The sequence below is a fragment of the Balaenoptera physalus genome, assembly GCF_965194825.1.
Source record: "Balaenoptera physalus genome assembly, chromosome: 3".
Lineage (NCBI taxonomy): Eukaryota > Metazoa > Chordata > Mammalia > Artiodactyla > Balaenopteridae > Balaenoptera > Balaenoptera physalus.
In genome coordinates, this window is record NC_138890.1 from 161072629 (window position 1) to 161088221 (window position 15593).

The 15593-nt window shown below is 36.2% G+C and overlaps 1 protein-coding gene across 8 annotated transcripts in view; it reads left to right on the forward strand.

Annotated features, from left to right (window-relative positions):
- CDH18 (cadherin 18) overlaps window positions 1–15593 on the forward strand; it is a 988723-nt gene that overhangs the window by 917189 nt on the left and 55941 nt on the right. The window lies entirely within an intron of this gene.

The window sequence follows — 15593 nt, forward strand, 5'->3', positions numbered from 1 at the left end:
CTATACTAAAATTTAGTATAGTATACCCAGCTTATATATACATTTTAAAAGATTCCAACATGCTCATGAGTGAACTATAAATATTAAAATTTAGGAATACTTCATGTTAGAAAATAAAGCTATGTAAAATGAAATTATGCTCTCTCTTTCTTTTGCCCTCAGAAAGTATAAGAAATTTTTAAAATATTAAAACTTCATTTAGAAATAATTTACATACCATACCATTCACCTTTCTAAGGTGTATAGTTTAATGAGTTTTAGTAAATTCAGAGCTGTGCATCAATCACCACAATCGATTTTAGAATATGTTCATTACTTCAAAAAGAAATCCTGTCCCCCTTAGTCATCACCCTCTACCCCCCCTTCCCCATGCCTCAACCCAAGAAGCGACTAATCTAGTTTGTGTTTCTGTAGATGTCTTAGTCTGTTTAGGCTGCTGTAACAAAATATCATAAACTGAGTGCTTTAAACAGCAAACATTTCTTTCTCACAGTTCTGGAGGCTGGAAATCCGAGATCAAGGGGCCAACAGATTTGGTGTCTGGTGAGAACCCACTTCCTGGTTCATAGATAGCTGTCTCCTAGTGGTGTACTCACATGGTAGCAAGGGCAAGGAATCTCTCCAGAGTCTCTTTTATAAGGGTGCTAATCTCACTCATGAGTGGTCCACTCTGAATTTTGGGGAGACATAAACATTCAGTCTATAACAATAGATTTGCCTTTTATTGGTATTTCATATAAAATAATCAGTAGTAACCCATGGTCCTTTGTGACTGGCTTATTTCACTTAGCATGATATTTTCAAAGTTCATTTACATTGTAGCATGTATCCGTATTTCCTTCTTCCTTATTGCTAAAAAAGATTCCATTATATGGATATACTACATTTTATTTATCCATTCATCACTTGATAGATGTTTGGGTTGCTTCCACTTTTTGCCTCATTTGAAGAATGCTGTTAAGAGCATTAATATGAATGTTTCTGTGTGGATGAGTTTTCATTTCTTTGGGGTATATACCTAGGAGTGGGATTGCGGGGTCATAAAGAAACTATATTTAAAATTTTGATGAACGGCCAGACTGTTTTCCAAAGTGGCTAAATTTTACATTCACAACAACTCGATATGGGGGTTCCGATTACTCTATATTATGACCAGTATTTATTATTACATACTGACTATAACCATTCTAGTGGATGTGGGCTGATAGCTCATTGTGGTTTATGCTCTTTTATAATGTCCTTTATCACAAATCAGTAATTAAACTACTCCAGTCTTTTCTATTCCACCTGAATTTTTCATGTTTTGCATCAGAAAAATCAACTCAAGTGGTTTCCATTTAGATATTTTTTCAGCACAGTATTTCCCTTTGAAAATAAGCATTTTCAAAGGGAAATACTGTGCTGAAAAATTACTTTTAAATGAGTGTTATAAAGAATACATGAGTGGGTTCATTTGTTATCATCCTGGTTAATTTTCATTTTCAAAATAACCAGACTAGGTCTAGATTTGCATGGTCTTAGTCACCCAAGGATGATAAAATAACTGTCAAATGATAAAGCCTCGTTTAAAATTAGTTTTACAATAAAAGAATAAATGGATTGATATACTGAAGTAGATGTGATGGAGACATTGAAAAGTTTCCAAAAATATTGTGTAGTTCTTCTTGAGAACAGGTTCCATGTACAGAAGAAGGAAGGGAAGAATCCCTGGAGAGAATGATATTTGCTTGTCAGGAACAATAGGGACTTATTTTAAAATAACATCAAGTTCAACTCCAGAGGTATTTTGATCGGAAGCCATACTTTAGATCGCTTCTAAATCTCACCTCAGCCCAAATAATATTTGTATCAAGTAGAAGCTCATTTATAAATATACATGAGTTCAAGTATATCATGAAAATTGTATTATTTGTAATCATTATTAAAGAAAACGTTCATTTTTACTAAAGTAACATCTTAAATATGTACTTACTACGTTCTTTATCTTTTCTTTCCTTTTTTTTTTTTTTTTTTTTTTTTTACTATCTGCTAGTATTTCATATGGGAAATGAGTTAATACACATCTACTAAGTAAAACAGTACAGTAAAGAATAACATCCTGAATTTTATAGATGGTAATAAAGAAGCCTTAGAGACTCCTCAATGAGCACTCTAAAATATAATTTAATCCTAATCATAAACAGGTATGTAGAAAGAATGAGCACTGGTTAAGATTTTATAGCCATATTGGGAGACTGTGTCTGGAAAAGCTCACATTCACTTACTGATTGCTTGGCCTAAGTGCCTATTAAATAGAGTTGGGAGCCCTTCCGCGTACAATTGTTTGTAAGCATTTACTTTAACATGAGCCATGTCATCAAAGTATTTTCTATTTTGGATACTTTTTCAACAGGATCTTTTTAAAGGCTTTATTTTTTTTAGTGCAGTTTTAGGTTCATAGCAAAATTGAGAGGAATGGACAGAGACTTCCCATATATTCTCCGCACCTGCACATGCTTAGCTTTCTCTGCTATCAACATTCCCCCACCAGAGTGATACATTTGTTACAATTGATGAACCTACATTGACACATCATAATCAACCAAAGTATATAGTTTAATTTGGGGTTAACTCCTTATTCTATGGCTTTGGATAAATGTATAATGGCGTAAACCCATCAATATAATATCATACAGAGTAATTTGAATGCACTAAAAAAATCTTCTGTGATCCACCTGTTCATGTCTCCCCATCCCTGCCCCTGGTTACCACTGATCTTTTTTATTGGCTCCATAGTTTTACCTTTTCCAGAATGTCATGTAGTTGAAATCATACAGTATGTAACCTTTCATGTTGGCTTCTTTCACTTAGTAATATGGATTGAAGGTTCCTCCATGTCTTTTTATGTCTTGATAGCTCATTTCTTTTTGTACTCAATAATATTCCATTGTCAGCATGTACCAGAGGTTTATCCATTCCTCATCTGAAGATGAATTCATCTTGGTTGTTTCCAAGTTTTGGCAATGATGAAATAAAGCTGCTATAAACATCCATGTGTAGGTTTTTGTACGGCCAGAAATTTTCAGCTCCTTCGGTAAATACAAAATGTGCAATCCTTGGATCATATGGTAAGAGTATGTTTAGTTTTATAAGAAATTGACAAAATGTCTTATGAAGCAGCTGTGCCATTTTGAATAGCCACCAGATATGAATGAATAAGAGTTCCCATTGCTCCACATCCTAACCAGCATTTGGTATTGTCAGTCTTCCCTGGATTTGGGCCACTCATAGATATGTAGTAGTATCTTGCTTTAATTTGCACTTTGCTGATGACGTATATGTGAAGCATGTTTTCATATACTTATTTGGCATGTGTATGTTTTCTTTGGTGAAGTATCTATTAAGGTCTTTGGCCCATTTTTTAATCAGATTGTTTGTTTTCTTAACGTTTAATTTTGACTCCTTTGCATGTTTTGTGTAACTAATTTATTAGATGTGTCTTTTGCAAATATTTTCTCCCAGTATGTGTCTTATCTTCTCATTCTATTGACATTGTCTTTCAAGAGCAGAAATGGGATTTTGTAAAACCTTAATGTAACAGTTTTGAGGTGACTGTTGTTCTATGGAATTAAAATTAGAAGTTAATGTTTTAAAATACTTGTTTAGCCTACCTAAGGGTTAAGAGAAGAGAAATTTTCCTTCTCTGGGCAGATGAAGCAATGCACCAGGATTTAAGAGAAAATAAGAGCAAAGCACCTCTGTGCAAAAGAAAACAAAAACAAGATATTGGTCCTTCCTTCAGGTGAACAGGCCTCCTGCTAGAGGACCAGTGTGAAAGCTGAGGGTGTCACAGCTGAAGTGGGCATCCTTTGAGCATTCAGGTGGGGCTCAGATGCAATGCAGCTGTTAATTACATGATGTTTGGCTCTGCCTTTTTTCATCCTGTGGTTCTAGGTCAAAGTGATTATTCAGCTGCCCAGTCATGCAGGAAAGGCAGGAAACGTGGGTCTGGCCTGTGATATCTTTTACTGCTGCAGCTAAACATAACTAGCAGCTATTTGCACTTGTATGGTGTGCTTTACAACCATGTCATCCTAACAAAAATTTTTGTGAAATAGAGAAAACAGATATTTTCTTATTTTATAAGAGAAAGGAAAGTGAGACTCACACAAAATATGAATCTAAATATTTTGGTTCCTAAATCTGTGCTTATTCTAATATGACCCTCTGTGGCAGCTGATGTCCATTGAACCCAAGTACTGGTCAGGTATTTTAACTGACTGAGGTTTATTCTATTATTTTAAAAATTCATTCTGAGACATAAGATTATTTTCACAATTTTAAAGAATACACTAATAATCAAATAAATTCAATATGTGTCTTTGGTCAGGGAAATAGAAAGTGGTGTCTTATTATCACATATCACAGTTCTGGTGGAAGGGTACTTTCTCAATAAATACCTGTGGAACATTTATGTTACAGGTAACAATGTAATCCATAATGGAGCTATTTGGTAATGTCTATTACTTTTCTATTAATGTGTAACAAATAATCATATGATTTCTGTAGGTCAGAAGTCCAGGAGTGTTCAACTGAGTTCTCTGCTTTAAATCTGGAAAGACTGAAATCATGTATCAGCTGGGCTGGGCTCTTATCTGAAGGCTCCAGGGAAGAATCTGATTTCATGCTCATTTTCCTTGTGGCAGAATCCACTTTCTTGAGGATGTAGGTGTGAGGGCTCCATTCTTTTTCTGGTTGTTAGCTGAGGCAGTTCCCTCCTCTTAGAAGCTGCCTGCATTCCTTTACCTTCTTCAAACAAGCAACAGTGTGTCAGATCCTTCTTATGCTTGAATCTATTTAATTTTCTCTTCTGCTACCATCTGGAGAAAGTCTCTGCTTTCAGTGCTTTTCACCCATTTGGGTCAGGCCCACCCAAATAATCTTTGTGTTTTAAGGTCACCTGATTTGGGACTTTAATTACACCTGCAAAATTCCTTCACAACAGTACCCAGATTAGTGTTTAGTTGAATAACCAAGGGACAGAAATCATGTGCTGGCACCTTTAGAATTCTACCTACCATAACCCTAAAATATCTGTAAAATTTGGGGGTATTATTTTTTTTATAGAATAATAAATATTCTTTCAAACTTATATGTCATCACTTACTTTTCCTTTTATATGACTCCTTAGTAAAATAATAGCACTAGTAGGCACTCAATAAGTAGTTCTTAATATATTTTTCAAGTGACTAGCTCTCATCTCCCTCAATTTCCATGTTAATGTCTTAGCTCAGGATAACGTATAGTTTTATTCTAAGTGCTTTTCAGAAACTGCCAATGTGTTCATCACTTCGCAATGGCTAAACCAATGAGTACTTTTCATTTCTTATCCCCCCTGATTTCTTTGTGATGTTTGACTATATTAATCATCCTCTTTCCTCTTGGAATGTTCTACTTCCTTGGCTACCGTTCCAGTACTTTAGTATGGTAAACTTTATCATCTTGGTCCTAAAGTATACCTTAACTAACTCACTCAGAATATATTAATAAATGATACTTGCTAGGTAGTGTAGTATTTTAGGCACTAATGATATTGAGGGTATTATTTTGTCTTTGAGGAATTTAAGAGTCTAATGCAAAAGACAAGTTAAGCAAATAATTGCATTATGGATAATTACTGTGGTGATAAGTTTTCTTTTTTTTAATTCTTAAATTTAATTTAATTTAATTTTTTATACAGCAGGTTCTTATTAGTTATCCACTTTATACATATTAGTGTATACATGTCAATCCCAATCTCCCAATTCATCCCACCACCACGCCCCCACCCCCCTGCCGCTTTACCCCCTTGGTGTCCATATGTTTGTTCTCTACATCTGTGTCTCAATTTCTGCCCTGCAAACCGGTTCATCTGTACCATTATCTAGGTTCCACATATATGCGTTAATATACGATATTTGTTTTTCTCTTTCTGACTTACTTCGCTCTGTATGACAGCTTCTAGATTCATCCACATCTCTGCAAATGACCCAATTTCATTACTTTTTATGACTGAGTAATATTCCATTGTATATATGTACCACATCTTCTTTATCCATTTGTCTATTGATGGGCATTTAGGTTGCTTCCATGACCTGGCTATTGTAAATAGTGCTGTAATGAACATTGGAGTACATGTGTCTTTTTGAATCATGGCTTTCTCAGGGTATATGCCCAGGAGTGGGATTGCTGGGTCATATGGTAATTCTATTTTTAGGTTTTTAAGGAACCTCCATACTGTTCTTCATAGTGGCTGTATCAATTTACACTCCCACCAACAGTGCAAGAGGGTTCTCTTTTCTCCACACCCTCTCCAGCATTTGTTGTTTGTAGATTTTCTGATGATGCCCATTCTAATTGGTGTGAGGTAATGCCTCATTGTAGTTTTGATTTGCATTTCTCTAATAATTAGTGACGTTGGGCAGCTTTTCATGTGCTTCTTGACCATCTGTATGTCTTCTTTGTAGAAATGTCTACTTATGTCTTTGGCCTATTTTTGGATTGGGTTGTTTGTTTTTTAATATTGAGCTGCATGAGCTGTTTATATACTTTGGAGATTAATACTTTATCTGTTGATTCGTTTGCAGATATTTTCTCCCATTCTGAGGGCTGTCTTTTCATCTTGTTTGTAGTTTCCTTTGCTTTGCAAAAGCTTTTAAGTTTCATTAGGTCCCATTTGTTTATTTTTGGTTTTATTTCCATTACTCTCGGAGGTGGATCAATAAAGATCTTGCTGTGATTTATGTCAAAGAGTGTTTTTCCTGTGTTTTCCTCTAAGAGTTTTATAGTGTCTGGTCTTACATTTAGGTCTCTAATCCATTTTGAGTTTATTTTTGCGTATGGTGTTAGGGAGTGTTCTAATTTCATTCCTTTACATGTAGCTGTCCAGTTTTCCCAACACCACTTATTGAAGAGACTGTCTTTTCTCCATTGTATATCCTTGACTCCTTTGTCATAGATTAGTTGACCATAAGTGCGTGGGTTTATCTCTGGACTTTCTATCCTATTCCATTGATCTATATTTCTGTTTTTGTGCCAGTACCATATTGTCTTGATTACTGTAGCTTTGTAGTATAGCCTGAAGTCAGGGAGTCTGAATCCTCCAGCTCTGTTTTTTTCCCTCAAGACTGCTTTGGCTATTCAGGGTCTTTTGTGTCCCCATACAAATTTTAAGATTTTTTCTTCTAGTTCTGTAAAAAATGCCATTGGTAATTTGATAGGGATTGCATTGAATCTGTAGATTGCTTTGGGTAGTATATTCATTTTCACAATGTTGATTCTTCCAATCCAAGACCATGGTATATCTCTCCATCTGTTGGTATCATCTTTAATTTCTTTCATCAGTGTCTTATAGTTTTCTGCATACAGGTCTTTTGTCTCCCTAGGTAGGTTTATTCCTAGGTATTTTATTCTTTTTGTTGTAATGGTAAATGGGTGTGTTTCCTTAATTTCTCTTTCAGATTTTTCATCATTAGTGTATAGGAATGCAAGAGATTTTGGTGCATTAATTTTGTATACTGCAACTTTACCAAATTCATTGATTAGCTCTAGTAGTTTTCTGGGGGCATTTTTAGGATTCTCTATATATAGTATCATGTCATCTGCAAACAGTGACAGTTTTACTTCTTCTTTTCCAATTTGTATTCCTTTTATTTCTTATTCTTCTCTGATTGCCATAGCTACGACTTCCAAAACTATGTTGAAAAATAGTGGTGAAAGTGGACATCCTTGTCTTGTTCCTCATCTTAGAGGAAATGCTTTCAGTTTTTCACCATTGAGAATGATGTTTGCTGTGGGTTTGTCGTATATTGCCTTTATTATGTTGAGGTAGATTCCCTCTATGCCCACTTTCTGGAGAGTTTTTATCATAAATGGGTGTTGAATTTTGTCAAAAGCTTTTTCTGCATCTACTGAGATGATCATATGGTTTTTATTATTCAATTTGTTAATATGGTGTATCACATTGGTTGATTTGCATATATTGAAGAATCCTTGCATCCCTGAGATAAATCCCACTTGATCATGGTGTATGATCCTTTTAATGTGTTGTTGGATTCTGTTTGCTAGTATTTCGTTGAGGATTTTTGCATCTATATTCATCAGTGATATTGGTCTGTAATTTTCTTTTCTTGTAGTATCTTTGTCTGGTTTTGGTATCAGGGTGATAGTGGCCTCATAGAATGAGTTTGGGACTGTTCCTTCCTCTGTAATTTTTTAGAGGAGTTTGAGAAGGATGGGTGTTAGCTCTTCTCTAAATGTTTGATAGAATTCACCTGTGAAGCCATCTCGTCCTGGACTTTTGTTTTTTGGAAGATTTTTAATCACAGTTTCAATTTCATTACTTGTGATTGGTCTGTTCATATTTTCTATTTCTTCCTGGTTCAGTCTTGGAAGGTTATACCTTTCTAAGAATTTGTCCATTTCTTCCAGGTGGTCCATTTGACTGGCATAGAGTTGCTTGTAGTAGTCTCTTAGGATGCTTTGTATTTCTGCGGTGTCTGTTGTAACTTCTCCTTTTTCATTTCTGATTTTATTGATTTGAGTCCTCTCCCTCTTTTTCTTGATGAGTCTGGCTAATGGTTTATCAATTTTGTTTATCTTGTCAAAAAACCAGATTTTAGTTTTATTGATCTTTGCTATTGTTTTCTTTGTTCCTATTTCATTTATTTCTGCTCTGATATTTATGATTTATTTCCTTCTGCTAACTTTGGGTTTTGTTTGTTCTTCCTCTAGTTCCTTTAGATGTAAGGTTAGATTTTTTATTTGAGATTTTTCTTGTTTCTTGAGGTAGGCTTGTATTGCTATAAACTTCCCTGTTAGAACTGCTTTTGCTGCATCCCATAGGTTTTGGATCATCATGTTTTCATTTTCATTTGTCTCTAGGTATTTTTTGATTTCCTCTTTGCTTTCTTCAGTGATCTCTTGGTTATTTAGTAATGTATTGTTTAGCCTCCATGTGTTTGTGTTTTTTACGTTTTTTTCCCTGTAATTGATTTCTAATCTCATAGCTTTGTGGTCAGAAAAGATGCTTGATATGATTTCAATTTTCTTAAATTTACTGAGGCTTGATTTGTGACCCAAGATGTGATCTATCCCAGAGAATGTTCCATACGCACTTAAGAAGAAAGTGTAATCTGCTGTATTTGGATGGAATGTCCTATAAATATCAATTAAATCTATCATCTGGTCTATTGTGTCAATTAAAGCTTGTGTTTCCTTATTAATTTTCTGTCTGGATGATCTGTCCATTGGTGTAAGTGAGGTGTTATAGTCCCCCACTATTATTGTGTTACTGTCGATTTCCTCTTTTATAGCTGTTAGCAGTTGCCTTATGTATTGAGGTGCTCCTACGTTGGGTGCATATATATTTATAATTGTTATATCTTCTTCTTGGATTGATCCCTTGATCATTATGTAGTGTCCTTCCTTGTCTCTTGGAACATTCTTTATTTTAAAGTCTACTTTATCTGATATGAGTATTGCTACTCCAGCTTTCTTTTGATTTCCATTTGCATGGAATATCTTTTTCCATCCCCTCACTTTCAGTCTGTATGTGTCCCTAGGTCTGAAGTGGGTCTCTTGTAGACAGCATATATATAGGTCTTGTTTTTGTATCCATTCAGCAAACCTGTGTCTTTTGGTTGGAGCATTTAATCCATTCATGTTTAAGGTAATTATCGATATGTATGTTCCTATTACCATTTTCTTAATTGTTATGGGTTTGTTTTTGTAGGTCCTTTTCTCCCCTTGTGTTTCCCGCTTAGAGAAGTTCCTTTAGCATTTGCTGTAGAGCTGGTTTGGTGGTGCTGAATTCTCTTAGCTTTTGCTTGTCTGTAAAGCTTTTGATTTTTCCATCAAATCTAAATGAGATCATTGACAGGTAGAGTAATCTTGGTTGTAGGTTCTTCCCTTTCATCACTTTAAGTATATCATGCCACTCCCTTCTGGCTTGTAGAGTTTCTGCTGAGAAATCAGCTGTTAACCTTATGGGAGTTCCCATGTGTGTTATTTGTCATTTTTCCCTTGCTGCTTTCAATAAGTTTTCTTTGTCTTTAATTTTTGCCAATTTGATTACTATGTGTCTCGGTCTGTTTTTCCTTGGGTTTATCCTGTATGGGACTCTCTGCGCTTCCTGGACTTGGGTGGCTATTTCCTTTCCCATGTTAGGGAAGTTTTCGACTATAATCTCTTCAAATATTTTCTCGGGTCATTTCTCTCTTTCTTCTCCTTCTGGGACCCCTATAATGCGAATGTTGTTGCATTTAATGTTGTCCCAGAGGTCTCTTAGGCTGTCTTCATTTCTTTTCATTCTTTTTTCTTTATTCTGTTCCGCAGCAGTAAATCCCACCATTCTGTCTTCCAGGTCACTTATCTGTTCTTCTGCCTCAGTTATTCTGCTATTGATTCCTTCTAGTGTATTTTTCATTTCAGTTATTGAATTGTTCATCTCTGTTTGTTCTTCAATTCTTCTAGGTCTTTGTTAAACACTTCTTGCATCTTCTCGATCTTTGCCTCCATTCTTTTTCCGAGGTCCTGGATCATCTTCACTATCATTATTCTGAATTCTTTTTCTGGAAGGTTGCCTATCTCCACTTCATTTAGTTGTTTTTCTGGGATTTTGTCTTGTTCCTTCATCTGGTACATAGTCCTCTGCCTTTTTACTTTGTGTATCTTTCTCTGAATGTGGTTTTCGTTCCGCAGGCTGCAGGATTGTAGTTCTTCTTGCTTCTGCTGTCTGCCCTCTGGTGGATGAGGCTATCTAAGAGGCTTGTGGAAGTTTCCTGATGGGAGGGACTGGTGGTCGGTAGAGCTGGCTGTTGCTCTGGTGGGCAGAGCTCAGTAAAACTTTAATCCGCTTGTCTGCTGATGGGTGGTACTGGGTTCCCTCCCTGTTGATTGTTTGGCCTGAGGCGACCCAACACTGGAGCCTACCTGGCTCTTTGGTGGGGCTAATGGCAGACTCTGGGAAGGCTCACGCCAAGGAGTACTTCCCAGAATTTCTGCTGCCAGTGTCCTTTTCCTCATGGTGAGACACAGCCACACCCCACCTCTGCAGGAGACCGTCCAACACTAGCAGGTAGGTCTGGTTCAGTCTCCTATGGGGTCACTGCTCCTTCCCCTGGGTCCCAATGCGCACACCACTTTGTGTGTGCCCTCCAGGAGTGGAGTCTCTGTTTCCCCCAGTCCTGCTGAAGTCCTGTAATCAAATCCCTGTAGACTTCAAAGTCTGATTCTCTAGGAATTCCTCCTCCCGTTGCCAGACCCCCAGGTTGGGAAGCCTGATGTGGGGCTCAGAACCATCACTCCAGTTGGTGGAGTTCTGTGGTATAAGCGTTCTCCAGTTTGTAAGTCACACACACAGCAGTTATGGGATTTGATTTTACTTGTGATTGTGCCCCTCCTACCATATCATTGTGGCTTCTCCTTTGTCTTTGGATGTTGGATATCTTTTTTGGTGAGTTCCAGTGTCTTCCTGTCAATGATTGTTCAGCAGTTAGTTGTGATTGCAATGCTCTCACAAGAGGGAGTTGTGGTGATAAATTTTGTAGGGACTAGAGAAACATGAAAACATGGTGACTTAATCTCTGTAAGAGGACCAGTGAAGATTTCATAGAGTGGATAATTCATGGATTCAGCCTTGAGATGAATAAAGATTAGCCTGCATTCTGCTGTCAGCTGTACCTGTTTTATTCAGGGTGCTACAGAGAAACAGAACCAATAGGATTCAGAATCAATATGGTGATTCATTTTGAGGAATTGGCTTATGTTGGCTCCTGCAGTTATGGAGACTGGCAAGTCTAAAATCCTCAGATCCCATGTCCTAGGGTACATCTTAAGGCCAGAACCAGGGAGAGCCAATGCCTCGAAGGCCATCAAGCAAGAGAATTCTCTCTTATTTGAAGGAGGATCAGCCTTTGGTTCTATTCACGTCTTCAGCTGACTGCATAAAGCCCACTCACATAATGGAGAACAATCTGCTTTACTCAGTCTCCCAATTTAAATGTTAATCTTATCTAGAGACATCCTCACAAAAACACACAGAATAATGTTTGACCAAATATCTGGGACCCCCATGAATTAGAAACTGGTTGTGGCCCAGTGTCCTGGGTTTTATCAGGCCCTATTGGTGATTCTCATTCATTCTAACGTTTGAAAAAACACTGACCTATGTGATTCTAATGTAAATTAAGTTTAAGAAACATTGTTTTTAATAACAATTTGTTTTATGTCATAGTTCCATGTAGTGCTACTCTCATGGGCATGCACACATGCGCATACACACACACACACAGTCACTCACACACATACACATGTCCTGTTTTTGCCTGAGAAATAAACTTCATATACGACATATGTGGTTTTTCTTGATAATATTTGGCCCTCTGTTCTCAACTTAATCCTCTGAAAAATGTATATCACGCTTTTAGTCACAGACCTTCAAACAGGCCACATTCTTTCAATAATTTTATAATCCTTTCATCTCTCAAAGCCCTCTTCTCATTTTCTTCTGCTTTACAAACAGCTATTTTCTTTCAAGAACTATTTCAAATGTCACAACATCTGTGAAATTTTTCTCAACTTCTCAGGCAAACTTTACAGCTCCTTCCCGTCTGTACTCTATGTGGGCCTTAGAATAACGTTCATCACTTACTAGTCTTGAATATAGCACTTATCACATTTTATTGTGGTATTTTTCACCTTTACTACTTTGTGAACATCTCAAATCTAAGAATCAGGTCTATTTTGTCTTTGTTTATCAGAGTATTCCCAAATTCTTAGTAAATTTCCTGACATATAGAACTGGGTTAATAAAATTTTGTTGAATTCATGAATATTCTTTGCCCTCATTTCTCCACCCACCTTAATTACCCAACAACTTCATCATTCACTACACATTGCAATGATCACTGTATATTTCCCATTTTACCTAAAATATTCGATTTCTCCTTGTTCCATGCACTGAATGTGAGAATGTATTCTATCTGATCAATACACCAAAATGGGACTCTCTTTCATTAATTGCTTGCATGACAGTTGTACTTCCAAAGGAGTCAAAGTCGAAGAGATGCTTGTTTATTCATACTTCTAATGAGTCCAAAAGGTTCTGCTGTCTCCAGAGTTCACAGTTTAAGCAACAATAACAACAACTGCATGTTTGTGCATTGATATGAAGATTTGCCTCAGCTCCCTGTTTCATTTTTTCTCTCAGATTATATGCATAATTCAAGTCCAGAAACCAATGTGTACATGTTCTTTATTCACTGAATCTTTCTCATTTTTCCCCTTCAATTCTCATGCAAACATATTCAAAGATTAGCATCCACAAATTTCAAATTTAGTCCAATTGTTAACTGCAGGCAATGGAAATTAAATTTAGATTTTATGAACTCATTCCTTGTTGTCTTTTAATCTGAAATTAATTTTTGTTAGCAGCTGCAGCTAGCAATATAAAACCCTGTTACTGAAGAGTGGGTGGTTTTAAGTCCCTTTGGCTTCTACACATTCTTTTGTTATTGTCAGTGTGCTTATTTTGATATATAAAATTTGTCTTCCTCAATGTGTTCATATTAGCAATTTCCCTCGCACACAAAGGTTCCTAATGGGCCCTTTTTCCTTAGCACACAAAGGGAATAACACACAAAGAAGCTGGCATTGCTTTAACCAATGATCAAAAGTAATACAATAAAATACTTTTCTGAAATTTTTATTTATACATGCATGGGTCAGTGTATTAGTTACCTATAGCCATATGACAGATTACTCCAAATATCAAAAAAATAATTCAATTTGGTCTAAGATTTAAAATAAATTTATTGGTTCATTTACCTGCAAATTTCTTAGGTGAATCGGGCTTCAGGCTTACTTTGATCAGGTATCTATCTCCATTTCTCTGTGATTTTTCCATTTCTGCATTTCTTTTTATCTCATATTTTGCTTTAATGTTGCTATATTATAGTAACAAGCAACTAGTACTACGTTAACTTTTAGTATATTAACAGGATGAATGCCAACTTAAGGTGGGATACACTCAACCTCATTCACACCCAGAGTGAGATAAATTGTCACTTTGGACAACCATTAAAAACATTGCTCCAATTAAGTCATTTATGAACTAACCTCCATTCACTGTCTTTAACAATAATATTTAATACACAAAATGTGCCCATAATTTAATTACTTAGTGTAGCAAAATGTATGGGATTGTCCACATTGGCTCAGGACCTTCGTGGTTCATATTTTTATCTTCACTTGCAGTCAATTCCATTCAAAACTCTTGGATTCTACACACAAGGAAGAGTTTGATCAGACAATTATAATATCTAATACATTCCTTTTTTGTCATTGTTTACCCAATATGTCAATACATTGAGGGATTACTAATTGCACTATCCCAATCTCAGTATCAAATTCTAAAAGAATTAGAACACATTTGTTTATTCAAAAGAAACTCAAGTAACTCAGGCAATTACATACAGTCCTGCTAAATATGTATTTTATCGTTTTCCTCTCTCTACAATTCTTCAATACTTTTTCAAATTTCCTTACATACATCAGATAATCTTGCTTCTCTAGTGACATAAAATAAGACCGGTCAGAAAAGAGTGTCCACATTTTCCTTCTATCATATCTACCAACCTAACTAGTACTGTGGGCAATAATCCCCATAAATCTGGCTTCTGTAAAGTTACTGTGAATGAACCCTTCACGCCATGCTTATGGCCATCCTGCTATGTGTGCCCTGAATCCTGTCCTTCCTTGCTCACTCTGAGACATTGCACCATTAATAATTTCTCCTCTTTCCTGTATTTTTTTCCCCCTTATCTGGTACATAATTCCCCTGTCCTCAAAAACAGGCTTTATTTTCTATCTGAAAATAAAATCAACTCAAGCAAACAAAACCCAAAAACCTTCCTTGATGCACTGTTTCCCTCCAGATACACCTCTACTATTTCATTCCCTTGACTGAAAAACTCCTTGAAAGAATTGCCTGTATTCACAGTCTGCCTTTTCTCTTCTCTCAGACTCTTTCAACCTCACTCTAAAGAATCTTATCTTTATTACTTCACCAAAATCACTCTTGTCCTTCATACTGCAAAATCCAAGGTATAGTTCTCATGCCTCCATTTGCTCAAAGAATTTGCAAATCTGACACAATTGACACAACTCCTTCAAGAAATAAGTTCTTTCTTTAGCTAAAGGAAACAACATTCTTATTCCTTCACCGATTCTTCTTTCTCAGCGTGCTGCTTAGTTCCTCCCAATCTCTTCATTCATTGAATTGTGGCGCCTCCCGATTTTCAGTCCTCAGACTTTTCTTGAGTTATTGCCCAAGTAATCTCATTCAATCTAATGGACTTTTGTTAACATCTACATAGAGATAACTCTTGAATTTAAATCTGTGGCAGCTTGGTCACCTTTTCCCTGAATACCATATTAGCCACTCTGATGTCTTTTCTCCGAGGTCTCAAACTCAACATGATCCAAGTAAAACTTTTCCTCAAAATCCAATTTCTCTGTAAATTTGCTCCTCCAGAGACCTTATCCATCTCAACGATGGTCATAGTCTTCAGATC